The sequence below is a fragment of the Megascapheus bottae genome, chromosome 22 (genome assembly GCF_031878675.1).
Source record: "Megascapheus bottae isolate mThoBot1 chromosome 22, mThoBot2.hap1, whole genome shotgun sequence".
NCBI lineage: Eukaryota > Metazoa > Chordata > Mammalia > Rodentia > Geomyidae > Megascapheus > Megascapheus bottae.
The window spans coordinates 25,243,284-25,270,319 of NC_143530.1; the positions used below are offsets into that span (position 1 = coordinate 25,243,284).

The window sequence follows — 27,036 nt, forward strand, 5'->3', positions numbered from 1 at the left end:
GCTCTTTATAGGCTCAAAATGGACATTAAAAATGGTGCAGCTGGGCTAAGACTTTGGTCTAGTGGTAGAGTGCTTGCCTAGCATGCATGAAGATTCCGGTTCTATTCCTCAGTACCACATATACATAGAAAAAGCCAGAAATGGTGCTGTGGCTCAAGTAGTAGAGTTCCAGCTTTGAGAAAGCTCAAGGACAGTACTCAGGCCATGAGTTCAAGCCCCAGAACTGGAAAAAAAATGGTGCAGCCTCAAATACAGAGAATCTACACTTGACTTTTATTCAAAAGAAAGAAAGCAAACATACACCTCAGGTACTCATATGTGAAGGCTCATAACAACTTGACGTGTAAGAGTCCAGAATGGAAACCATCTAAATGTCTATAGTGAGTAGATAAAAAAGAATTTTTTTCTTTTTTTTTCATTTATTTGTTTATTGCCAATCCTGGGCCTGGCCTGGGCACTGTCCCTGAGCCCCTTTGTACTCAAGGGTAATGCTCTACCACTTGAGCTACACACAGTACCACTTCTGGATTGGGGGGGGGTAGTTTACTGGAGATAAGAGTTTCATGGACTTTCCTGAGAGGGCTAGTTTTGAACTGTGATCCTCAGATTTCAGCTTTCTGAGTAGCTAGGATTACAGGCATGAGCCACCCATACCCAGCTGCAAATTATTTTTTAAATCTATTTTTAATGTATTTCATAGAAGCACAAGGGCTTGAACTTAGGACCTTGGAACCATATCTTAGCTTTTAAAACTGATGCTCTACTATTTGACCCACAGCTTTACTTCTGGCTTTTTGTTTGTTAGAGAGAAGGGTTTAGATAATTTTGTAACTCCAAGATAGACATCTTTGAATTTTTTATATGTTTTGCCTTGAGTAAAATTCATTTCTGGAGTATTGTTTTAATTTGTTTTTGTTTTCAGTGCTGCAGGTAGAACACAGGACCTCAACCATGTCAGACAAGAACAGCCCCACTTCCCCCCAGTTCCATTTCAAACCTCTTTGCACTCGATTCCCACTCCATTACCAACCTGGAACAACCTAGTCAACTTTCCCCATACTTACAGCTTTGCCTTTTTTGGAATAGCATAAAGATTTAGAATACCCTCATGTTTGGCTTTGGGGTGAAGCTTCTGTGTTCATCAGCTTCATGATACTGTTACAAAATGCATGATGGTAAATGTAGAAAGAGAAAAAGGTTTTTTTGTTGTTGTTGTTCATGGTTTGGGAGCTTCTAGTTAAAGACAGAGTAAAGTCATGCCTTCGAGCCTCTGAGGGGCTTGACAATAGTGAGGATGCTGGGTAAACCATTTACCTCATGACCAGACAAAGAGGAAAGGATCTGGTAACTCACAATTGCTTTTGAGGGCATGTCTTGAAGAAAACCTCCCACTACCTGAGCACCATACAAATCAGGGGAGGAGGAAAGGATGAGAAGGAGGACAAGGAGGAGGCAAAGGAGGAAGAGAAGGAGGAAGAGGGGCTGTCTCAATAGGCCCCAACCTTCTATAAAAGCTCAGCCATTCCTGGGACCATGCCTTTACATTTAGCCCACGGGCCTCTGCAGGATATTCAGTATCCAGACATAGCAGTTTCTTTTGCTGAATGCAACACAGAAGATCCAGCCATGAGTGTATGTATCAAAGAACACTTTACGTCCTATTATTGCTGGATAACACTCTAAGGATCCACAATTGTGTTTGTTCATTCATAAACTAGGACAATTACGGAGTGCTGCAATTCTCTTTGGAGTGATTACGAATATGTGCCTACAGGTTTTTGTGAGAAAACATGGTTTTGATCTCTTTGGAGCAAATCTCATTCTAGGAGTGGAATAACTGGATCCTATTACAGACAAACGCTTCTAAATTCAAAAGACAGTGCCCTGGCCTCAAAGCAGCTGTGCCCCTGGTATTACTCCACGCTTGTGGGCACTTGGAGTTGAAGACATTGTATGTTCTGCACTTTTTTTTTCAATGAGAACATTCTAGGAGATGTGCAAGGACATTTCATTCTGATTTTAATTTCCAGTTCCTAAACGAGGAGGTAAGCACCTCCTTATGTGTTTGCCATTTTTCAGATCTTTGGTGAAATATCCTTTACAATTCTGTGCCAAAATTTTTATTAGGTTAGTTTCTAAATTTTCAGTGGACATGGTGCCTTTCTTATGGACTGTGGGATCTACGTGAGTCTATTTCTGGATTCTCTGTTCCAGCCCATTAATCTACCTGACTATTCCTGGGCCAGGACCACACTGGGTTTTTTTGTTGTTATTATTATTACTGTCACTATTTTATTACTGTTAGAATAGTACTTCATTGGTTTGAAACAAGTGTCTTGTTCTTTTTTCAAACATTTTCAAATATTTATTTTCCAGCTCAACAAGAGAAAAATTTTGTCAAGCTCTTCCCAAATTCTGTTGAGATGTTTACCTGGATTAAATGGAATAATCTAGGTACTTTAAAGTACTGCCTTCCAACCTAAGGACAGAGCCTGCCTTTGGTTAAAGGATGTGGGGCGGGGGGAGTGTGTGTGGGGGGGGAAATAGGCCCATTTCTTCTCAGGTATTTGGACCCGCCTGTTTGTACGGTCCCAGGAACTGGGATTTCATCCCAAAGGAGAGCAGGAACCCTGACAAAATACTGGATGGGCTGGAGGCCCATGCTGTCAATGGTAGTTACTACATCTGTCTTATTTTTAGCTATTGGTAAAATGCACAGCATTAAATTTGAGGATTAGGAAAGCAAATAGCCCGTTACAGTGCAGGCTCCATCTGGACACAGCTCCTAACTCACTGCCTCGACAGACCTCTCAGCCTATTTTTCACTGAGGGGAGCTGGCCTCTCACACACACATCCTCAACATTACTGTGAGTCACAGCCACTCCTAGGTAGTGACCTATTTGAGCGGCAAAAGCCACTTTCTCAAGTTTTGGTATGAAAATAATCCCATGTAGATACACTTTTCACTTTTCGCCTTTGAAAAAAGCTATTTAGTTCTTTATATTTATCATCATCATCGTCATCATCAATATTATTATTGCAGTCCTTGAACTCAGGGTCCGGGCACTGTTCTTGGGCTTTCTCAAGACTAGTGCTCTACCACTTGAGCCACAGCATCACTTCCAGCTTTTTCTGTATATGTGGTACCAAGAAATCAAACCCAGGGCTTGATGCATGGTAGGCAAGCACTCTACCACTAGGTCAAACTCCTGGTCCCTAGATCTTTATTTTTTAGCAAGAATTCTACAAAATATTTTTGGGAGTGGAAATACCAGTCACTATTTCCCTTCCCACTAACAGGGACAAAAACATGAGAAGGGGTATCAATGTGTGAGAAGTAATGCAACTGTAACCCCTCTATACATTACCCTGACAAGACAAGAAAGCAAAAAGAAATACTAGTTACCAACTTGCCTGCAGAACTTCTTGAAATCTGCCAAAACATCCAAAGAAGCCAGTGCCATCTCCAGGTTCCTCAGTCCCATATACCTTTACCTCATTTTCCATAGACCGTTTGCTGGCCAGATGCCCTGGCTCTTGCCTGTAATCATAACTACTCAGAAGGCTGAGCTCTGAACATGGCACTTTGAAACCAGTCAAAGCAGTAGAGTCCATGAGGCCTTATCTACAATTAACCAGCAAAACTCTAGAAGTGAAGCTGTGGCTCAAGTGGTAGAACAATATACCTCAAAGACAGTGCCCAGGCCCTGAGTTCAAGCCCCAGGCCCAGGGAAAGATACAAAGAGACAGACAGAGATGGGCAGTGGGGCGGGGGGCAATTTCTATAGGCCTACCATTTTGAAGGGGGCAAGTGACTTTAAGACATCTGATTTCTAGTCTCTCAATCAACTTTCAGTTGTGTGTGTGTGTGTGTGTGTGTGTGTGTGTGTGTGTGTGTGTGGTGTCAGCTTCTTTGAAAAAGGACATTTTGCTTACAAAGAAACCTTGAACCATAACTTACATGACAGAGAAGCTTAGATCGTGTTAGACCCTGAGTTCAACATCCCAGTTTTACACACACACATTAAAAGCAAGATTTCTCACTTCGGTGACTGGCTTGAGCCTTTGGTTCCAGATTAGAAGAAAAAAGTTGTTGTTGTTGTTTTTTCACCCTACTTTCCATTTCCTAGCTTCCTTGCCTGTGGATTCCAAGCTGTGACTACTACTACTACAGAACTACAGTCACCATCTCAGCTCTGTGATGTGCATTCTTCCACTGGAAGTTTTTCTGAGTTGCCAAGGCAATTTAAAAATCTCAGAATGAAAAGAAAGTGCTGTAGGAATCCTGGGTTATCTTTCTTCCTCAACGATGTATACATTCCCACTGGGTGTTGAATCCATTGCTTTAAGTTCAAGTCGGATCTTACTGGTAAAATATTCTGCCAGTGAAGAGAACAAGTATGATTATCTTCCAACTACTGTGAATGTGTGCTCAGAACTGGTGAAGCTGTGTGCTGGTATCACTCTGTGTTATAAAGAAAGGCCATGGCTGTTCTCTTCTCAGATTTTAGCATTACAATAACAGCTCTTCTATGCAGGATAGTACATAAGCGGTATCTAAGCTGGCTCCAGTGGGCTTCCCTTCTGATTCTGTTTTTGTCTATTGTAGCCCTAACCACTGAGACTAAAACTTCACAGAATAACCTGACTGGACATGGATTTCATCATGATGCCCTTTTCAGCCCATCCAACTCCTGAGTTCCAAAACGTTTCTGAAACGAATGTTCCAGGGAAGAAAACTGAACAGCAAAGGAGTGGACTTTTCCTGAAACTAAATGGAATACCACACCCAGAGTTTTCAGTCACCTCCTTATGGGGTTGGCCCATGTTCTCATAATAGTACAATGCTTTATTTCTTCAATGGCCAATGTCTATAATGAAAAGATACTGAAGGAAGGGAACCAGCTCCCTGAAAGCATCTTCATACAGAACAGTAAACTATTTCTTTGGCATTCTTGTTAATTGGGCCTTCAGAATAGCAACCGGGATCAGATTAAGAACTGTGAGTTTTCTTACGGCCACAATGCCTTTTCAGTAGCCCTTATTTTTGTAACTGCATGCCAGGGCCTTGCAGTGGTTTTCATTCTGAAGTTCCTAGATGACATGTTCCATGTTTTGATGGCCCAGGACAGCACTGTCATCATCACAGCAGCATATGTCCTGGTATTTAACTTCAGGCCCTCCCTGGAGTTTTTCTTGGAAGCCCCATCTGCCCTTCTCACCATATTTATGTATAATGCCAGCAGACCTCAAAGTCTAGAATATGTACCCAGACAAGAAAGGACCTGAGATCTAAGTGGCAATCTCTGTGAGCATTCCAGTGGGGATGGAGAGGAACGGGAAAGATTTACCAAACCCAAAAGTGATGAAACAAATGAGGAGACTTTTTTTTTTTTTTCCAGTCTTGGGCTTGAGCTCAGGGCCTGAGCACTGTCCTTGGACTTTCTCAAGGATAGAGCTCTGCCACTTGAGCCACAACACCACTTCCAGCTTTTTTCTATGTATGTGGTACTGAGGAATTGAATTTGGGTCTTCGTGCATGCTAGGCAAGCACTCTACCACTAGGCCAAACTCCGGCCCCCAGATGAAGACATTTTCTAATTGGTACCCAGTTGCTTGGCAGCTCTCACAAACTGTATTTTCATACTTGCAATATTTGCATTATTTAGCTTCTCATTTTGATAAATCAAGAATAGTCTAAAACAACACTCTTTGTATATACCTGAATTCCCAAATGGTTCTATCCCAAGCTTTAGAGTACCCAAAAAGTGACAGATTTTAAGAATTAATGTAGTTGTCCTTAATGTACTATGTTATCTCTCATCTCTTTTGCTATCCCTTGGTTATCTCATATTGTTACAATATTTCACCTTGTTATCTGATATATTTTATATGTGTTTAATTCGTTATTTGAAATTGGATAGGGAAGGGGGGAAATCAAGATGAGCGGGGTCGGGGAGGAGGGAGGGAAATGGGGACCATGTCATGAGAAAGGGCATCAATGCTTGTGAAGTAATGCGCCTTCTATCTGGTGAATATAATGTAACCCTTCTAATAATTACAATTTAAAAAATCTAAATAAAAAAGAATTAATGTAGAAACAATAACATACAGACTATATTAGTAACCTAGTACTTGATAAGACAAGACATTTTCAGCTTATTGTCCTTTGATGTTCCAAAAAGCCTTGAATAATGTTGTTAGATAGACCCTTTAAGTAGAGATCACTTTGCCAGGCATTTATGATTATGTCATGCTACTTTGCATGTCACAATCTTCCCTTAGTTATTATTGTGAATATTGTCCCTCAGATTTTTCATTTCCTAGAGATAGACTTGTTGCTATTACAAAGCATGAGACTCTTAAAAATGATCTCAAGGATCAAGCTGGTGATAATGTCAACTTGGAATAATGTAATCTGTGTTCAGTGTTTTGCTTATGAACCAATTTTTCAGAAACAAACTTTGAGAATTTTCATTTTTAGGAATTTATGAAGTTTTCTTTTTAGTAATTATCTTTTTATATTTTGCATACAGATAAGCTTTATTTAAGTGAGAGTTCCCAAGTCATATACAATGCAGTTCTATGCTGTTGTCAGAAAAACGACATTGCCTCATTTGTAAGGAAATGGAAAGACTTAGAAAAAATCATATTAAGTGAAGTAAGCCAGATTCAAAGGAACACAGGCTCAATGGTTTCCCTCATTTGTCATAATCAGTAGAAACCTTGGGCTCTCCTAGCAAAGATTTACAATAGAGCAAAACCTAGATACATAAGGCCATATAGGATGAGGCTAAATGAAAGGACCTCCAGGATATAGAAACAAAAGCCATATAATGAGTGATTATTGTCCTTAATGTACTATGTTATCTCTCATCTCTTTTGCTGTCCCTTGGTTATCTCATATTGCTATAGTATTTCACCTTGTTATCTGATATATTGTATATATGCTTATTTGGTTATTTGAAATAGTATAGGGCATGGGGTGGGGTGGGAGGGGGAACATGCAGTTGGATAACGAAAGAAAAAAATAGACTTTCACTGACAAGCCTGTACCTAGTTTCATACTATAAATGTGAATTACAAGGTGTCATGTAGTATACATCTTCCTTCTTTCTTGGAGTTTTTATGACTTTTATATATAATATTGTTATATAAATAATAGGCAAAGTAATATGAATGATAATAATCGGTCAAATTCAGAATTAAAATAATTATTAAATTCAAAGAAAGCAAGTGATATGGATTCACTAATTACATTCAATACTTCCTGCATAATACCTCTACCACATACATACACATGTGCACGCACGCATGTACAGACATAGCTGCACACACACACACACACACACACACACACACACACACACACCAGAAAAACTGGACAAGAACACTGTGTTATCAAGAGAGGTTTCAGGTTAGTTCTGTTCCAACAGTCACTTGTGGAGAGGTGGTGGGCAGTGTAAATGATTCCCGACTCTCCCAGTCTGTGTTTCCTATCTGGCCTGAATGCTGGCACACATACACTGATGTTAGCTGCTGGGGCTTCCCTTGAATGGGGGATTATTCATTCACTTATCTCCAAGTACAACTTTCACTCTGAATGAAGTTCGCAAACTTGGAATTCATTCCAACTACAGGAACTAAAAGGATCACAGATAAACTACATTGTTTACCCTTCAAGACAGACCACGCACCTCTTAATTACTCAAACACCTTGGTGACTTATTAAATGATTTGGTCAGAAAACACTATACACAGTGCACTTCATATGAAAAATCCTCACTGCAGACTCCAGGGTAAACATGAACTTTTTTTTTTTGTATTTTTGGCCACAGCTGTTGTTTACCATCATGGGATCCATCATTTTTCTAATGATAAAGAATCATTCACCCAAGGTTAGTAGTCCTATATCTTGGTGTTTTGCTTGTGGCATCATGTGGCTTTAAACTCTTCCTTACTGGGCCCCCCTATGGGGCTCCTCCTAGGACTATATGATAATCAGTGAAGTATCCTGGTTACTTTAACTCCTTTTTGCCTGGCCATCCCAGAATGCAGTGCAGCTCTGGAGGATACCACTTCACACTGAATTGCTATTGTCTTCCAGGTGTGGACATCTGTTTCTCCTTTGTCTCTATTTAGGAGTCAACTCAAGCTGCAGGATAACTTTCACAATCAATATGGTTTCACATCAGGCAAGTTTACTTCTCCTTTACTTGAAGTATTTGATGGATATTCCCGATTGCCATCAAAGGCAGACTCCAAACCACAGAGTTGTTGAGAGACTCAGGATAACAGAAGTGGCTGCCATCTTCAATAATGCTTCCAGAGCATTCTAGGTATCCATGGCCCACCCAGGAAGGAAAAGAAGAAAGAGAGCAGAGAAAGTCTACCCAGTCTCTCTGCATCTTCTGTAGCTGTTGTAACAAATACCACAGTCTAGAAGATTACACAAAAATGACCTACTTTACTCATAGACATAAAGGTTAAAAATCTGAGCTCAAGATGTGAGCAGGGCTAGATTCTTCTGAGACTACTCATCATGGCTTGTTGAGGCCTTTCTCCTTCCCCAGTACTCCCATCCTTTTATCTCTGCCTGTCTGTGTTCTAATCCTCTGTTCTTATCATAACACCAGTCAAATTGGTTTATGGACCATCTATACACTCATTTAACTTCAACTTTAATTATCTCTTTAAGGACATTTGATACATATATAGTGACTTCTAAGATTGAGGGTTGTGACTTCAATACATGCGTTTCAGCAATTCAACCTACAATACAGTTTGAATCACATGAAATGAAGCAATGGTCTCTTCTCACCAAAGCCAGTCACAGTGCCACATGAATGCAAAGGCAGCTGAGAAGGCACCCTGTGGCCCCCAGCATCAAAGGCAATGGTTTTCCACCATGACAGCTGGCAAGCTGCCATAGCAGAATTGTTGTCCTCAGGGAGTTCTTCCTCTCAATTATCCCATCATGCGGATTGTTCAGCTCAGGGAACTGAAGGCCCCAGATGACTTCCATAGAAAACGAAAATAGTCAGCCCACTCCATGTAATTTCCTTATTTAATCTTGTGTGATGAAGACCAGACACAAGTCTCCAGTGTTTTCCATTGCATGCTTAATGAAGAATAGAATTTAAAATTTTAAAAAAATTATGCACTGAGTTAGCAATGACTGTTCTGGATGTCATCATCAAAAAGAAAAGTGAGGGGTATGGCCAAAAAAAGAGAAATCTAGGAAAGTAGAAGGTGTCACTTGTGGAGTGACAAGTGGGAATGTTCCAAATACCTGCTGCAATACTAACATTCATGTTCCAATCTTACAAAAATGTCAGGTTTTGGGGCTGGGATTATGACCAAGTTGTAGAATGCTTACCTAGTAGGCACAAAGATCTGGGTTTAATTCCTCAGTACCATACACTTAGAAAAAAACAGAGGTGGTGCTGTGGCACAAGTGGTAGAGCTCCAGCCTTGAGAAAGCCCAACGACAGTGCCCAGGCCCTGAGTTCAAGCCAGGACTGGCAAAAAAGAAAAAGTCAGGTTTTCCATTCTAAGCAATCTAACTTTTCAGATGTCTATTAAATACTAATAGACTATCAGCTGCATAATCCCCTGATGAGCCAAAGTTTATATGCTAGCCCAGAAGCTCTCATGGCTAAGGAGTAGTAAATTGAAACAAATCTTATAAAAGTCATCAGGTCCAGTCGAAAAGATGGCAGCCTATTTGTTTATCATAAGGTTTAGTTTATTAGGCACCACTTCTTGTTCTGCAACCCTCATAGCTATGCATGAACTGTAATAGTACAGTCTCATCAAGAAAGGGAATAAAGAGATGATTGTCAGCACAGGACTCTAATTAACTTATACATGCGGTTATATGTCAGACATTAAGAACCTTGTTTCATGATTTCTTTCTGGGAAACTTGGGAAAAGGCTTCTCCCCCAACCTAGAGAACAAAGGCATATTAAAGCAAAGCGAGTGCTCTCTTAAAATTAGAACAGAAGAGTATTAACTGTCTTTGCTTATTGATGGATAGAAATAATTATCCATACACAGAAATATCGTGTTTTTTGCCAGCCCTGGGCTTGGGCTCAGGGACTGAGCACTGTCTTTGAGTTTCCTCAAGGCTAGAGCTCTACCACTTGAGCCACAGCACCACTTCTGGCTTTTTTCTATGTATGTGGTACCAAGGAATTGAACCTGGGTCTTCGTGCATGCTAGGCAAGCACTCTACCACTAGGCCAACTCCCAGCCCCTCTTTTTTTAATTGTAATCAGTAAAAGGGTTACATGATATTTGCCAGATAGAAGGTGCATTAATTCACATACATTGATACCCTTTCACATGTCTTGGTACCCATTTCCCTCCCCCCCACACCCCCCACCCGTCTTGGTTTTCCCCCCTTCCCTATCAAATTTCAAATATCCAAATACAAATAAATTCAATATATCAGATAACAAAGTGAGATACTATACCAATATGAGATAACCAAGGGACAGCAAAGGAGATGAGAGACAACATAGTACATTAAGGACAACAATCATTCATTATATGGCTTTTGTTTCAATATCCTGGAGGTCCTTTGAGTTAGCTTCACATTATATGGCCTTATGTATCAAGATTTTGCTCTATTGCAGATCTCTGCTAGTAGAGCCCAAGGTTTCTACTGATTATGACGAATGAGGGAAACCATTGAGCCTAAGTTCCTTTGAGTCTGGCTTACTTCACTTAATATGATTTTTTCTAAGTCTTTCCATTTCCTAACAAATGGACCAGCCCCTCATTTTTATTTTTATTATTCCTATGAAGGTGATACACAGAGCAGTTACACTTATGTAAGTCAGGTAATGAGTACATCTCTTTTTGGACAATGTGACCCATTCCCACCCTCTTGCCCAGTTTTCCCCTCCTGTGGGTACACAAGGTCTATAGTTCATTTTCAATAGTGTCTAATGAGTACCACTGCTGCATTTGTTTGCCCTTTGTCCCTCTATTTTTGTACCTCCTTACTCTCCCAAAGACAGATAAACAAACAAGACAGAAAGAAAAGAAAATGAAAACAGCATTCAATGTGATCTGAGGCATATGGACATTGTGACTTCGTGTTCCCCTCCTCAGAATATCCTCCTTTGGTCTCACTGTCCATTATATATGAATGCCTGTCATCCTGTATAGTTTCTCATGTCCTAGTGTACTTTAAATCTGGCTTCTGCATATGAGAGAAAACATGCTCCATTTGTCTCTCTGAGCTTAGTTTACCTCACTTAACATGAGTTGTTCTAGATCTATTCAGTGACAGAATATTATTCTTTCTAATGGCTGTATAAAATTACATTGTATGTAGGTAACTACCTTCTTTTGGACCTACTCATCTATTGTAGGGTATGTGGGCTGTTTCCATAATTTGGGTCTTGTGAATAGTGCAGCAATAAACATGAATGTGCATGTGTGTTTATAGTATCCTGGCTTGTGTTGTTCTGGGTAGATGCGTAGGCTGGGTCATAGGGAAGATCTATGTTTAGTTTCTGAGGAACCTCCAGACTACTGTTCAGAGTAGTTATACTAGTTTACATTCCCATCAACAGTGAACTAGGGTTCTTTTTTCCCCACAGCCCAGCCAAGATTTATTGTTCAACTTCAGGATGTTGGCCAGTCTAACTGGGGTGAGATGGAATCTCAAGAGATGTTTTGATTTGCCTTTCCTTTACTGCCAGGGATGTTGAGCATTTTCTTCATATGCTTCTTTGCCATTCTTACCTCTTGTTCTGAGAAGTTTCTTCCTTAGTTTCTCTTATTCCCTCTAGTAATTTCGATTTCAGGTTTGACACCGAGGTCTTTAATCCACTTTGAGTTGGTATTAGTGCATGATGATCAACAAAATAGTCTAATTTTTATACAACTAGATTTGTTAAATAAACATTAACTTACAGTAAGCCTTTTCGACTTAGTAATATATTTAGTTTAATACTCCTGCCAATTTATAGAGATCATGATCTTTTCATTCTTATGAACTGATGAATGGATGGAGAGGATAGATAGCACTCTATGTAAGTGGGACTATATTAAAAAAGTTATAATGTTTGAAATTGGCTTATTCCTCTACCTGTTTTTCTCCTTGCCCCTCCTGCTCTTTAACTACTTGTGTTTGTCACAGTACTCATCCATGCTTGTTCATGAAAATCCCTCTGGGTGAGTTGGCAGAGCATCTATCATTTGTTCCTAGTGGTGGCATGAAACTCCATATTGTGTTAACACAATTCACCTATCCTTTCCTCTGGGAATAGTCAGTGACTTAGCAATGGCACTCAGCTTTTATTATGGAGTTAACTACTGGAAATTTTCCAGTGTATGCAAATATATTGTTATGGGGACAAGGAAAGCCATGATTTCCTTGGTGAACTAGGTGAGCATATTTCATGAGGATTCCCTCATGAGGAAGTGAACTTACCTGAAAAAGCTGCATCTGTATTGCCCATCCTGCATACGGCTGATATGAAAATAGAGAGATGAATGCTTCTGGGAAAGGACCAAAACCACTTCAGGCTATTTCAGACCCCTTAGTACCCATTTACATTCAACTTCTATATCTGACCTACAGTCCTCATGATTAAGAGGTGAACACTTTGGGAAACATGGCTAAGCTTAGGCATCTCTGGCCTTAACCAATCGTAAACTAAGAACACCATAAGATCTGAAACCTATATATTTCTTTGCTTCAAGGTACCCCTCTTACCTGAACGTGGGTAAATGCATTTATTTATGCCTTCCTTTTGTTTGCAGACTCTACTTTAGAGTTCATATAACCCTTTCCACAATTGAGTCTGTGTTCCTAGGCTATGGACACTAATATTTAATTCAGGAGAAATCACCACATATTTCCTTTGTTTTTTTGTGAGAACTAAACCATGAAGGGGAAAATACATCTCTTGAAAGGTGGATTGGTAAACTGTAGCATAGCCAGACAATGGTACTCTATTCAACAACGAATAGGAATGAATTACATTCATTCATGCAATTACCTAATCAGATCTCAGGGACTTTATGCTGATGGAAAAAAGTGAAACTTGGTCAGTTAAGATTCCTGTTATATGCCATTCTCAAAATGACAGAATGACAAAGGTAGAGGGAAATTAGAGGTCGCTAAGAGAAGAGGATTCAGAGAGAAGGGAAAGAGTGCAGCTGTGTGTGCATAGAACCGGTTGGAATTTAGTTGTGATAGTGGGATGAAATTGCAAAGCATTTTACACATACAACATATGAGTGTAGCCAAAAACTGGCTGAATCTGCTGAAGGTCTGTAGTTTATAGTATTTTACTAACATCAGTTTATTGGCTTTTTATTATACTCTAATTGTGTAAGATTACTATAGGGGAAGATGGTAGAAGATATAGAGGGTACTCATTATTTTGTAACTTTCTGTGAGTCCGTAGTTATTTAAAAATAATTAAGAAACAATGATTAAGAATTAAATTGGCCAAGTAATCAGTAATCTATGAACTAGATCAAGATCTTTTGAATGAGGTACCACTCCCATACTTGAGAGGAATGCCTGCGCCTCCTATCACTTCCTGTTAACTCCTGCTCCCCAAAGCTGTAAGTCAGCAGAATCCACTCTGGGCTAGCAGAAATCCTTCCTCTTGAAAGGATTTTCAGCTTCTGCATCTTATTGTCAGTAGGAGTGGTCACTAGGACTCACGAGTCAGAGGAGAAAAGCAGTCCATGGCAGGGTAGGGGTAGATATGTGACTATATTATTGTGAAAGGAGGCATAAGTGGGTGTGCATTAAATGTGTACAGGTTATAAGGAAGAGGTTGCTGCTGATAGAGCTGCGTGTTCACCTGGTTTTCCCAGAACTGGCTCCAGTAGAAACCAGTGGTGCTTGAACTAACTCAAGGTTCCAAGTGTTATCCTTTGGGACCCAGTTTTATTCCTAGACAGTGGAATGTCCTCTCTTGCTTACTTACGAAAGAGGCCTGGGAATGGAATAAAAGTGAGTCCAATTAGTCCTTTGTTAACAACCCACAATAGGTATCTGTAATGAACTAACAGAAAACATTGCTGATGTGGTTGGAAAGAAGGATTCTGGAGCAAGATGGAACTGAATTTGAATTCTGCACTAGCTGTTAGGTTAGGAACACAGGGCTAGATAATATAATTATACTATACCATGCCATACTATACTTTAATATACAATACTATACTATACTATAATATAATATTTGTAGTCATAACATACTTCTCTAAGTTACTCTCTCTGGGTCATGCACTGTGTGAAGTACTCTCCTCTTCGGGTTTCTTTTTTATTCTAGTGACTGTTTCTTTTGCTCTACCGAAACTTTTGGATAAAATCCATTTGTCAATCCTTGCTCAGCTATTAGAGTCTATTCAGAAAGTCATTGCCTATGCTTTGGCTATGAGAGTTCTCATTGCTTTCATATGAATGTTAAGATTGAGTTTCCATATCTGTGAAAAAGGACATCACAGTTTTTTAAGGCGACTGCATTACATATATAGTTTGCTTCCGACTGTATAACCATTTTCATACTGTTTAGTCTGCTTATCCATGAATACTAGAGGTGTTTATATCTCCTAGTATCTTTTTTAGTTTTTTTTTTCCTTCAGTGTTTTAGTCTTCATTGGAAAGGACTTGTACTCCCCAATTAAATTAATTCTTGGTATTTAATTTTTTGAGGTTACCATGAATGTGATTATTTTCCTGATTTCTTGATTTATTGTTGGTAGATGAAAAACCCACTACTTTTTGAATATTAATTTTGTATTCTGTTACTTTGCTAAAAAATAGTAATGAGGTCTGAGAGTTTTGGGGGAAAGTTTTTAAGGTCTTTTAGGTATAGAATTGTATCATCTGCAATTAGGGATAATTTGACTTCTTACCTTCACTATTTGAATCATTTTATTTATTTCCAGTACATTGAATGTGAATGGGAAAAATAGCTAGCCTTGTCTCACCCCTTTAGAGAAAATGGCCCAGTATCTCCCTGCTTAGTATAGTGTGGGCTGTAGGTTTGTCATAAATAGCCCTTATTATGTTCACTTATGTTATTTCTATTCATAGTTCTTTTAGAGCTTTTATCATAAGACAATGTTGAATTTTGTCAAATGCGTTTTCTAAATTTACTGAGATGATCATGTGGGTTTTCCCTTGATTTTCTTTATATGTTGCCTTGCAATTGTTGACTTGTAAACGTGTGTGTGTGTGCCAATCCTGGTGCTTGAACCTAGAGCCTGGGTACTGTCCCTGAACTTTTCTGCCCAAAACTAGTGCACTATCACTTGAGCAACAGTTCTACTTCTTGCTTTTTTGGTACTTATTTGGAGATCTGAGTCTCACAGACTTTCTTGCCCATGCTGGCTTTGAATCTCTGTCCTCAGATCACAGCCTCCTGAGTAGCACGAATTATAGGCATGGGCCACTGACACCTGGCTGTATTTTATTTTTATTTATTTATTTTTATTTTGGTGCTGGTCTTGGGGCTTCATTTTTTGCCAGTATTGGGGCTTGAACTCGGGACCTCATATTCTTACTTGGCTTTTTCCCTCTATTTAGTTCTAATTCTGGCTTTTTGCTGGTTAATTAGAGATAGGTTTCTTCAAATTTTATTCCCAGGCTAGTTCAAATGGGGATCCTTAGCCTCCTGAGTAGCTAAGACAAGCATGAGCCACCCACCTCATTGTATCTATTTGATGAATTGTCCCTTTTATTAATATACAGTGGCCTTCATTTCTGATTTTTGCTTAAAGTCTTCTTTTTCCAGTATGAGTATAGTTACACTTACTTGCTCATGATTTTTGCCGCTTGATGTATCCATTTTCACCCTTTCACTTTTAGTCCATGTATGTTTTTGTATGTGAGGTATCTTTCCTGTAGGAAACAAATAGTTAAATTCTACAAATCTTACTAATTAAAGAGCACAAGGATTCTCAAAGCAGTTAGTTTTCATGTATTGAAACAAGGCTACTTCTGGTATGTGATTTCAGTCCATTAAGTGTGTTCTGCACTGGATAATAGTCACGATCCCTGAAAATTTCAGCATAAAGAATCCATATGTGTGCTGACATGTGTCTGGAAGTTGGATTTCTCCTAAAAATACTCAAAAGATTAAGGGCTTCCCTTTGCGTTAGCAACTCAAAAAACAGAGCTATTTCCTTTCGTCTAACTATGCAATGGTGCATCAGCCAAAGTAAATACAAAGAACATATTTAAGTTAAAAAATGCAAGGAACATCAATGAAATGTAGATTTGAAATAAATTAAATTCCTCAAGTAAGCATTTGGCTGAACTGTAGAGTAAAATGCCAAGCAAGACCTGACTTTGATCTATAGTCTCTGACACAGGAGAAGGGCTGATTTGGAGGAATTTTGTAACAGATGGATGTTAAATATAGCAGTTTAATAATCCCTTTAAGCAGATTGGTAACTATAAATCCTATGTGGGCTAACTGCTTCTTGCTAGTATTTTGTTCTTTTGGCCTATCGATAACTGCTTTCTTATAATGAGGTTAAGGTAGCGATGGATAATATTGATGGGGATCCTTGAGTCCAAAGGTCCGTACGGTGACCACGCTGAGATAGTAAAACCTTTAAGAAGAGGAGTTAGGAGGCTGGGAGTTTGGCGCAGAGGTAGACTTCTTGCCTGGCATGCATGAAGACCCGAGTTCGATTCCTTGGTACCACATACACAGAAAAAGCCATAAGTAGTACTGTAGCTCAGGTGGTAGAGCTCTAGCCTTGGGAAAGCCCAAGGACAGTGGTCAGGCCCTGAGTTCATCCCCAAGACTGTTCAAAACAAAACAAAACAAACAAAAAGAGTTAGTAGAATGTGATTAGGTCATGAGGGATGTCCATTGTCATGAACGAATTAATGCTGTCACTCAAGACTTGGTTGGGTCTCCTGTGACTTGATTAATTCTTTCAAGAATTGCTTGTTAAAATAAAGCCAGGACATACACTTGGTTGGTCATGGACATTAGTTTTTCCCTTTCTGCTTCTGTTGCTGATGTGGGAAATGATGTTGCTGATGCCGGTGCTGATGGTGCTATGTTGATGTTGATGATGGTGGTGGCAGTGATGGTGATTGGTGATGTTGATGTTGCTGCTGCTGCTAATGGTAGGGATGGTGATGGTGGTGGTGGCAATTTAATAGTGGTTGGTGGTGAAGATATAATAGTGATGGAGATGATAGTTGGCTGTGTGTTTACATGTTATGACCAGCCCTTAGAATGAGACTAACAACATAGCCCCATTACAAAGATACACAATTTACAACTGCACAGAGTAAAACATCAACTTAAACTATCCAGGGATCGTCAATCAGGCTGCTTCCTCTCTTTCTCTCCCTCTCCTTCCTTGAAGTTCAATGACATCTTTGCATAACTCTCTGAATTTTCCATTTCCATTTTATGAAACAAGCATGTATTTTCAAAGCCATTGGTTGCCAATCCAATTTGGGGTCTGATTCTTTCCTGGATGGGAGTGACACTCTCACACAGGGTTTTACTCAGTGACTCATGGGTAAAACTCACTCTACAGAGGGGTAGGCATGGTCATTTGGACAATGTTTGAATTCAAACACATCTGTTTAACGTTATTTTGAACATCGAGGTTCCAAGTTTTAGGAAAATGAAAAAAAAACTATTTGTGTGGTTTTCAAAGAAAGTGAAGTGGCTCAAATCACTCCGTTTCTTAATCCTCAGCACAACCACTAGGTCCTTCAATCTTCCATGTAAGCCTTTTCCACATCAGTTATTTCCATTTTTTGATCTCCCTCATCTCATTCCTCAGCCATTCCACCAGCACATTCACTTATAGAAGTGTGCATACAACCCAAATCCTTGTTCCCAACTAAACTTGCAAGGGCATGCCTCTCCTAATTTGTTTCTAAAATTACATTTCATGTCCTTAGGTCCAAAGAGAAAACACCTGGAAACAGGCACATTAGAAATTCAATAAATAGCCTAAAATGTCGTTTAAATAAACTTCATTCCTGTACTGAGGTTTTCCTTTTATTTTTTTAACTTAAAGTTTATTGTAAAGGTGATGTATAAAGCTTTTCTTTATTATTAATCCTCAAATTAAATACCTTAACAATCCAAAGTACAAGTGCACTGATGTATATGTATATATATATATATGTGTACATACACATATATATGAAATGCTTAAAATAAATTTGGGTTGAAACTTCTGTTCTCCAACTTCCAGGAAAGACTAAAAATGTAGCAGAAAATTCTTTACTCTTCTAATAGCAGGTCTCTAACCAGAATCATCAAATATAAAATAAAAACTTCCATTAGGGACAGGTATGATAATTTACACCTATAACGTTTGTCCTGGGAAGGCTCAGGCATGAGTATCATAAACTAGAGGCCAACATGGACTACAGAGAAAGACCTTACCTCAATGAAATCTTACATTAAGAAAACAAATTTCACTAACTTAATTCATAATTACTGAAGGTGAGGTGTTCGGTGATGTTTTTCTTTGTGGGGCTGGCTCCTAAAGATGTCTTGCTAGGATCTATTTTGCCTTGATGTTTAGGGCTGAACTTTCAAGGAGGAACCCCACCAGGAAATGCAAATCAACATTTCTAGAGTTTAAATAATTACCCCCTTGCTATGGTTTGGATATGATTTAGTTCCCAAAGGTTCATATACTAAATCCTTTGTTCTCTGAGATGGCAATATAGCAGTGTTAACACCTTTAGGAAGTGAATTCCAGTAGAACATGATTAGGCCATGGGGTCTCCATTCTCATAAATGGATTAATGCTGTTTCTCAGGATGATATTAAGTCCTTTGTGGCTTGATTAATTTTTTTTTAAGAACTGGATGTTAAAGTAAGGCCAGGACACATATTTGATTTCTTATGCACATTGCTCTTTCTCTTTTTGCTCCTCAATCATTACTACACAAAAAAGAAAACATTACCCCCAAACTAGCAAGTAATATAGATGTTAAGGATTTACAGCAAATAATATAAACTTTAAAGGTTTTACAGAAAAGGGTAAGATGTTAGGAGAGAAATAGAAATTCTAAGATAATAGAAGCACAGGAGAATAAATACATTTTCTAGAATTTAAAAGCAGTACTTGAAATTTAAAAAAGAAGCTGTACAATTCAGAAAAAATGAGTATTGATTTTAAAGAAATATTTTTCTTTGAGTCTGGCTTACTTCACTTAATATGATTTTTTTCTAAGTCTATCCATTTCTTTACAAATGGGGCGATATCATTCTTTCTGACAGCAGCATAGAATTCCATTGTATATAAATACCACATAGGCCCAAGAGTCTCCCTCATTTGTCAAAATAAGTAGAAATCTTGGGCTCTCCTAGCAGAGATTTACAATAGAACAAAAACTAGAGACATAAGGCCAAATAGTATGACACTAAATGTAAGGACCTCCAGGATATATAATGAGTGATTGTTGTCCTCAATGTACTATGTTATCTCTCATCTCTTTTGCCATCCCGTGGTTATCTCATATTGTTACAATATTTCACCTTGTTATCTGATATAATTTATATGTGCTTAATTGGTTATTTGAAATTTGATAGGGAAGGGGGTAAATCAAGATGAGCGGGGGGAGGAGGGAAGGAAATGGGGGCCATGTCATGAGAAAGGGTATCAATGTTTGTGAAGTTATGCACCTTCTATCTGGTGAATATAATGTAACCCTTCTATTAATTACAATAAAAAAATCTAAAAAAAAGATACATTTTTCTTTGTTTCAGTCCTAGGGCTTGAACTCAGGGCACAGACACTGTCCCTAAACATTTTTTTCTCAATGTTAGCACTATATCACTCAAGCCACTGCTCCACTTCTAGCTTTTTGGTGGTTAATTGAAGAGTCTCATATATTTTCCTTCATGGACTATATAAACTGTGATCTTCTTAATGTTATAAGATCCATGCTTTCTCCTAAGGACTATTAATTGGAAATATACACCATACTGGCTTCCTAAAATGTCCATATTAGATTTCTTTCTTTTTTTAATGTTGGGGTACCGTATAGAGGGGTTACAGTAACATTCATCAAGTAGTGGGTACTTTTTCAACACTGATACCCGTACTCATATTTTTCTTCCACTTTCCCTCCCCCACTTCCTCCTAATCATCTTGGTTTTTTTTCCTTCTCTTCTCTGGATTTCATTATTACTAATTATACTGTGGTATCTATACTGTGGTCTTCTTCCTGATGAAAAGTCCTTAGCATTATTTCCTAGCAAATTTCTTCTTCTACATGTAAGTTTATTTATTGTTTAAGTTTATTCCCAGAAGTAGGTTTGTGCTTGAAACAAATAAGATCGTAAGTATTCTAAAAGTGGCCCCAAGTTTTCTAAAAGATAACATGTAGATAGATTCATAATTCCAGAAACTATATCCAAATATGTGAACTAACATGTTTTATTTTTGAAAAGCATACAAATGCATTTATTGCGTACCCATGCACAGGAGGCATACAAAAGAAGGAACTCGCAGAAAAGGAAGGTTCTTGAAGTTTACAACTTTTTTCATGGGAAAAAGGAAGTGAAGCTAGTAGGCAAGTTTAGAAGGCTAGTAATTTTTAACTAATATATTTTTTCAAAAACAGCTTTTACCCAATGCTCTAACTCATTACAAAGCTACAGTATTTAATACAGAGCATAACTGGTATAAAGATCCATAGAGAAGCCAGGTGCCAGTAGCTCATGCCTGAAATCCTATCTAGTCAGAAGACTGAGATCTAAGCGTTAAGGTTCAAAGTTAGCCCAGCAAAGAATTAATTAGCACCTATGCTCTGAGTTCAAGTCTAAAGAGTGGTATTTAAAAAAGCCAAGAAACAAAGAAAGGGAGGAAGGAGGGAGAGAGAGGAAGAATGGAAGGAAGTAAAATTCACACAGAATAATGTGACAAAAGAGAGGGTCAAGAATTAAATATCTCTATTTACAATAGAACAAAATCTAGAGATATAAGGCCAAATAGTATAACTCTAAATGTAAGGACCTCCAGGATAAGGAAACAAAAGCCATATAATAAGTGATTGTTGTATTTAATGTACTATGTTATCTCTCATCCCTTTTGCTATCCCTTGGTTATCTCATATTGTTACAATATTTCACCTTTTATCTGATATATTTATATGTGCTTAATTGATTATTTGAAATTGGATAGGGAAGGGAGGAAATCAAGATGAGCAGGGGGGGAGGGGAGAGGGAAATGGGAACCATGCCATGAGAAAGGGTATCAATAATTGTGAAGAAATGCACCTTCTATCTGGTGAATATAATGTTAGCCTTCTATTAATTACAATAAAAAAATAAAAAAAGAATTAAATATCTTTAAACAACCCTCCCAAAGTTATTCACTGATAAAAAGATAGTTTGTTAGTAAATGAATTAGATATTCAAACATACACACTAAAACATAGATGTTAACAAAAATCAACTTAAAATAGATATCAAGTAATAAAAACTATAAAAATTCTAAAAAATAAGTAGGAGATAATCTTTCTTATCAGGAGCTAGGCAAACATTCTTTCAGTATTACATCAAAAGCTCAACCAAAACATAAACTCTGTAACAAGGTCAGGGAAAGGAAGGGAAAAGGAGAAGAGAACAAAAAGAGTTATGGCCATCATACTCAGAACCTGATTTATGGTACCATAACCCTTTTGTACAACTACTTAATAATAACAATTTTTTGTTAAAGAGTTTATTAACATTGATTTTTGCATCATATTTCAAATGACATATTTAACAAACAAGTATTCAAGAAGAGAATCTCTATATACAATCATTGGCACTTAGATTTTAGAACATAATTAAAATTAGGCTGAGGGTTTGTAGGTCATAGATACATATTAATCTATATAACAAAAGATTATGTCTATAGATTCATAGATTTTTTATGTCTATGTAGTTGTGTTTATATTTCCAATACCATGTCCATAGCATTGGGTATGCAAATATTCAGTCCTTGCTCTTGTACTGTTTGGATCTAATAGCCACATATTAAGGATACCATGCACCTTTTGTTCCTTTGGTCTTGACTTGTCTGGCTCAACATGATTCGCTCTAGATTCATCCACTTCCCTGCAAATGCCATTATTTTATCTTGTCTGTTGGCTATGTAGAATTCCATTGTGTGGGTATATATATATATATATATATATATATATATATATATATCCCACATTTTCTGTATCCATTCATCTGCAGTAGCACATCTGGGTTGTTTCCATAGCCTGGCTATTGTGAATAGTGCAGAGATGAACATAGCTGAGCAGGTGTCCTTATCATATCTTGGTTTATGATGCTCAGGATAGATGCCCAGAAGTGGTATGGTGGGATCGTAGGGAAGGCCTATTTTCAGAAACCTCCACACTGCTTTCCAGAGTGGCTGAACTAGCTTACATACCCACCAGCAGTGCAGTAAGGTTCCTTTTTCTCCACAACACTGCCAGCATCTGTCATTGTCTGAGTTCAAATCTTGGCCATTCTTTTTGGGGTAAGGTGGTGTCTTAGGGTTGTTTTTATTTGCATGCATTTCCTTTATGACCATGGATGATGAGCATTTTCTCATATGCTTTTCTGCCATGTTAACCTCTTCTTTTGCTAAGTCTCTCTTTAGTTCTCTTGCCCATTTAGTGATTGGTTTGTTGGATTTGGGGGGGATTAGTTTCTTGAGTTCCCTGTAGATACTAGATATTAAGCATTTGTCTGATGTATTATTGGTAAATATCTTTTCCCAGTTGGTTAGTTGGCTGTCTCTCTACTTTAGTGACTATGATTTTATCTGTACAAAACCTTTTTATTTTTAGGTAGTCCCAGTTATCAAGTCTCTCTCCAATCTATTGTGACCCTAGGATTCTGTTCAGGAAAGTTTTGCCTGTGCCTACGAGTTCCAGTGTCTCTCCAACTCTACTGTGTAGCAGTTTCAAGGTTTCCGGTCTGACAATGAGGTCTTTGATACATTTTGACTTAATGCTTGTGCATGGCGAAAGGCTAGGGTCAATTTTTATTTTTCTGCATGTGGCTGCCCAGTTTTGCCAGCACCAATAATTGAATAGGCTGTGTTTGTTCCACAAACCTTAACTCCTTTGTCAAATACAAGTTGACTATAGGTATGTGGTTCTATTTCTGGATCTTCTGTTCTGCTCCATTGATCTTCTGGTCTATTTTTGTGCCAATACCATGCTGTTTTTGTTATTATGTTTGAAGTCTGGCATTGTAATATCACACCGCACTGCTCTTTTTGCCTAGAATTGTTTTGTTTTATTCTATGTCTTTTCTTGTTCCATATGAACCTTTGGATTATATCTTCTATTTCAGTAAAGAATGTCTTTGGGATTTTGATGAGGATTTGCATTGAATTTGTATATCAATTTTGGCAGTATGACCATTTTTACTATGTTGATTCTCCCTACCCATGATCATGGGATGTCTTTCCATTTCCTGGTGTCTTATTTAATTTCTTTCATGAGACTTTTATAGTTTTCATTAAATAATTCCTTTATATCTTTGGCTAAGTTAATTCCTAAGTATTTTATTCTTTTGGGGGCTATTGCAAATGGGGTCATTTTCTTGATTTGGCCTTCTGTTTGCCTATTGTTGGGGGACAAGTAGCAGGTTAATTTTGTATCCTGCCACTTTGCTAAAGTGGTTTATTAATTCTAGGAGTTTGGGAGGGGAGTTTATTGGATCACTCAAGTAGAGGATCATGTCATCTGAGAATAAGGATAGTTTGATTTCTACCTTCCCTATGTGGATCCCTTTGATGTCCTTTTCTTGCCTTATTGCTCTGGCTAAGGGTTCCAGCACTATAGTGAAGAGAAGTGGAGAGAGTGGGCATCCCTGTCTAGTTTCTGATTTTAAGGTAAATGGTTCCAGTCTTTCTCCATTTAGTATAATACCGGCTATAAGTTTTTATTACATGGCTTTAATTAAATAATAATAATTTTTAATGTTAAAAGAAAAATCTAAAATAAAGCTCAGTTGAAACAACCTTAGCAAATTGGTTTTGTCAAAGTAAGTTTTGCTCTTAACAAGACATTATTTAGGGAATGTAATAATAAACCACAGACATGTTGACAAATTCACAAATCATATATCTAATGAAGACCTACCTAGAGAATAGTAAAGATCTTCTACAACTTAATTTTTAAAAGAAAAAAATCCTGAATCTTAAAATGAGCAAAATATTCCAATGGTTAACAAATGTATAAAAAGTGCTACAAGACCAATAGAATCTTATAATACAAAGAAAGAGAGGCAATGTGATTTAATCACACTATACACAGGAGTCTCAGAAACACTGTACTAAGACAAAGCCAGACAGAAAAGATTACATAATTTATGATTCATGTCATCATTTGTACATTGAATGCCCTGAAAAGGCCCCTGTGTTGAAGGTTTGGACCACACTGTGACTCTATTGGAAAGCAGTGGATGTTTTAAGAGATAGGGTCCAATGGGAAGTCTTTCATCACTGGGGTCATGCCCTTGAGAAGGATAATAGGATTGCAGTCTCCTCGTGTTTCCTGGCCAGGAAATATGCAGTTGTGTAGTATCTTATGCTCCCATTCACCGAAAGCAATGAGGCCAACCAATTACAAATTGGATCTTCAAAACTGTGAGCGAAATAAACTTTGTATGTTGTTTAGTGCAGTAACTTGTCTCAGTGACAGAAAGCTAACACTTTCCATTCCTTTAAAGTGTTCACAAATGGCACATCTATAGAACTGGGAGAATAAACAGTCACTTGGAGATAGTAAAGAAGCAAGGACAGAGATGTATGTGGGCACAGAACTTTTTGGAGAGATGGTGAAGTAAAAGCATAGTGTAAAGCTCTAAGCCAACTGTAGGGATAAATTGTGATGATGATGATGATGATGATGATGATGATGATGATGATGATGATGATGCTATGAAATACTCTGCTTGCACAAAACAAACCTGACCACCAGTGGCTCATGCCTGTAATCTTAGCTTCTCAAGAGACTGAGATCTAAGTATTATGGGTTTGAAACCACCGGACAAACAAATCTGAGACTCTTATCTCCATTTAACTAGCAAAAAGGTATAAATATAAATGTGACTCAAATGATAGAGCCAAAAAGTTAAGCAAGAGTGTGAGGCCCCGAGTTTAAGCCCCAGTGTGAAGGAGAAGGAGGAGGAGAAGAAGGAGAAGGAGAAGAAGGAATAAGAGGAGGAGGAGAATGAGGAGGAGGAAAAGAAAGAGGAGGAGGAGGAGAAGCGTGAGGAGGAGGAGGAAGGAAGGAAGGAAGGAAGGAAGGAAGGAAGGAAGGAAGGAAGGAAGGAAGGAAGGATGGAAGGGAGAGAGAGAGAAAGAGAGAGAGAGAGAGAGAGAGAGAGAGAGAGAGAGAGAGAGAGAGAGAGAGAGAGAGAGAGAGAGAAAGAGAGAGAGAGAGAGAGAGAGAGAGAGAGAGAGGAGGTAGTGGTGTTGGGCTTAAATTCAGGACCTGGGCTCTGTCATGGAGCTTTTCTGCTCAAGGCTAGCACTGAACTTCTTTGAGCCACAGCTCCACTTCCAGTTTTCTGGTGATTAGTTGTAGGTTAGAGTCTCATAGACTTTTCTGCCTGAGTTGCCTTTGAACTGTGATCCTTATAGCTCCGCTTTCTGAGTAGCTACGTTTTTAGGCGTGAACCACCATCACCCAGCTCTATAGGGTTTTAAGATCCCCAGACATCAATAGAAATATTTACAAACAAATGACTTTGGATATTTAAGGATTTTGCTGTCCAGCGTCCATTTTTCTTCCTTTTTTGTATCTACTCCCATTTTCCAATTCCAGTGATCTTCAGATTTTTTACCTGTATCCATTTGCATTCAACCTTAATGCAGAGATCTCTCAGACTGTAGGCATCTCTCTTAGGATGGTAGGCATTCAGGGAAGCAACTGGACCAAATACTGGGAAAGAAGAGAGTGTTTCCAAACCACTTCCTGGGACTTTATCTCAGATCCCTCCCTCCAAGCTAGTTTCTCTCATCTTTGTGTATGTAGCTGTTTGTTTTTCATTCTCTTAAAGCCTGACTGCTCCTTCTCTAGGAAATTTAATTTTTAAATTAAGTCTTTGTCCACAGTCATAGTACCTGTGGACTCAAGGATGAGGCCTACAGCTCCAGGCAGAATCTCTCTCTTGCCTCCCAATGAATCTAAGAACAAAGACCAAAACAAGATGGTGTTGTAAACATTTTTTTTTATGAAATACTATTTTTGTCTTCTTTATTTATCCTTTGGAGGGACAGAAATGGACAAACAGTAAACATATTCAACAGTGGTCCTCCCTAGACACTACGTTTAAAAACTACATTATACAACTTGTGGGTGAGGAGGGAAGGGAAAAACTAGAAGAGAGCAAGGCAAGTGTGACATTGTCCAAAAAGAAATGTATTCATTACCTGATTTGTGTACCCGCTCTGTATATCTCACCTTTACAATAACATTTAAAACATTTTTTTAAGTTTAAAGCTTAGGGAGTTTGGCCTAATGGTAGAGTACTTGCCTAGCATGCACAAAGACCCAGGTTCAATTCCTCGGTACCACATACTTAGAAAAAAGCCAGAAGTGGCTCTGTGGCTCAAGTGGTAGAGCTATAACCTTGAGAAAGCCCAAGGACAATGCTCAGGCCCTGAGCTCAAGGCCCAGGACTGGCTAAAAAAAAGTTTAAAATTTAATAATAATATGGAATAGCAGACTACATGGTTCCAAGTTTGAGACATTTGTGTAAAGTAAAACAATGGAGGGTGCAAAGGTCAGTGTTTGGAAGGGATAAGAAGGAAAGAAAAGAAGAAGAAAAAGTACAGAGGATTAATAGGACAGTGTAGCTACTGTATGGCACTGTAGTGGACCTGTTTCTGCACACTACTAATGGATTCGTGTGTGTATTGTACAACACTGTAATGGATTCATGTCAGTATAATGTTGTAATGTATCCACATCATTATGTACTTGCCCAAACCCAAAGAATGCCTAGTGTCAAAACCAAACCTTGCAGTGATTGTAGACTTG

General features: G+C 38.3%; 1 pseudogene; it reads left to right on the forward strand.

Moving 5' to 3' along the window:
• Nucleotides 1-4,261: 4,261 nt before the first annotated feature.
• Nucleotides 4,262-4,699, forward strand: LOC150048384 (UDP-sugar transporter protein SLC35A5 pseudogene; annotated as a pseudogene).
• The last annotated feature ends 22,337 nt before the right edge of the window (nt 4,700-27,036 follow it).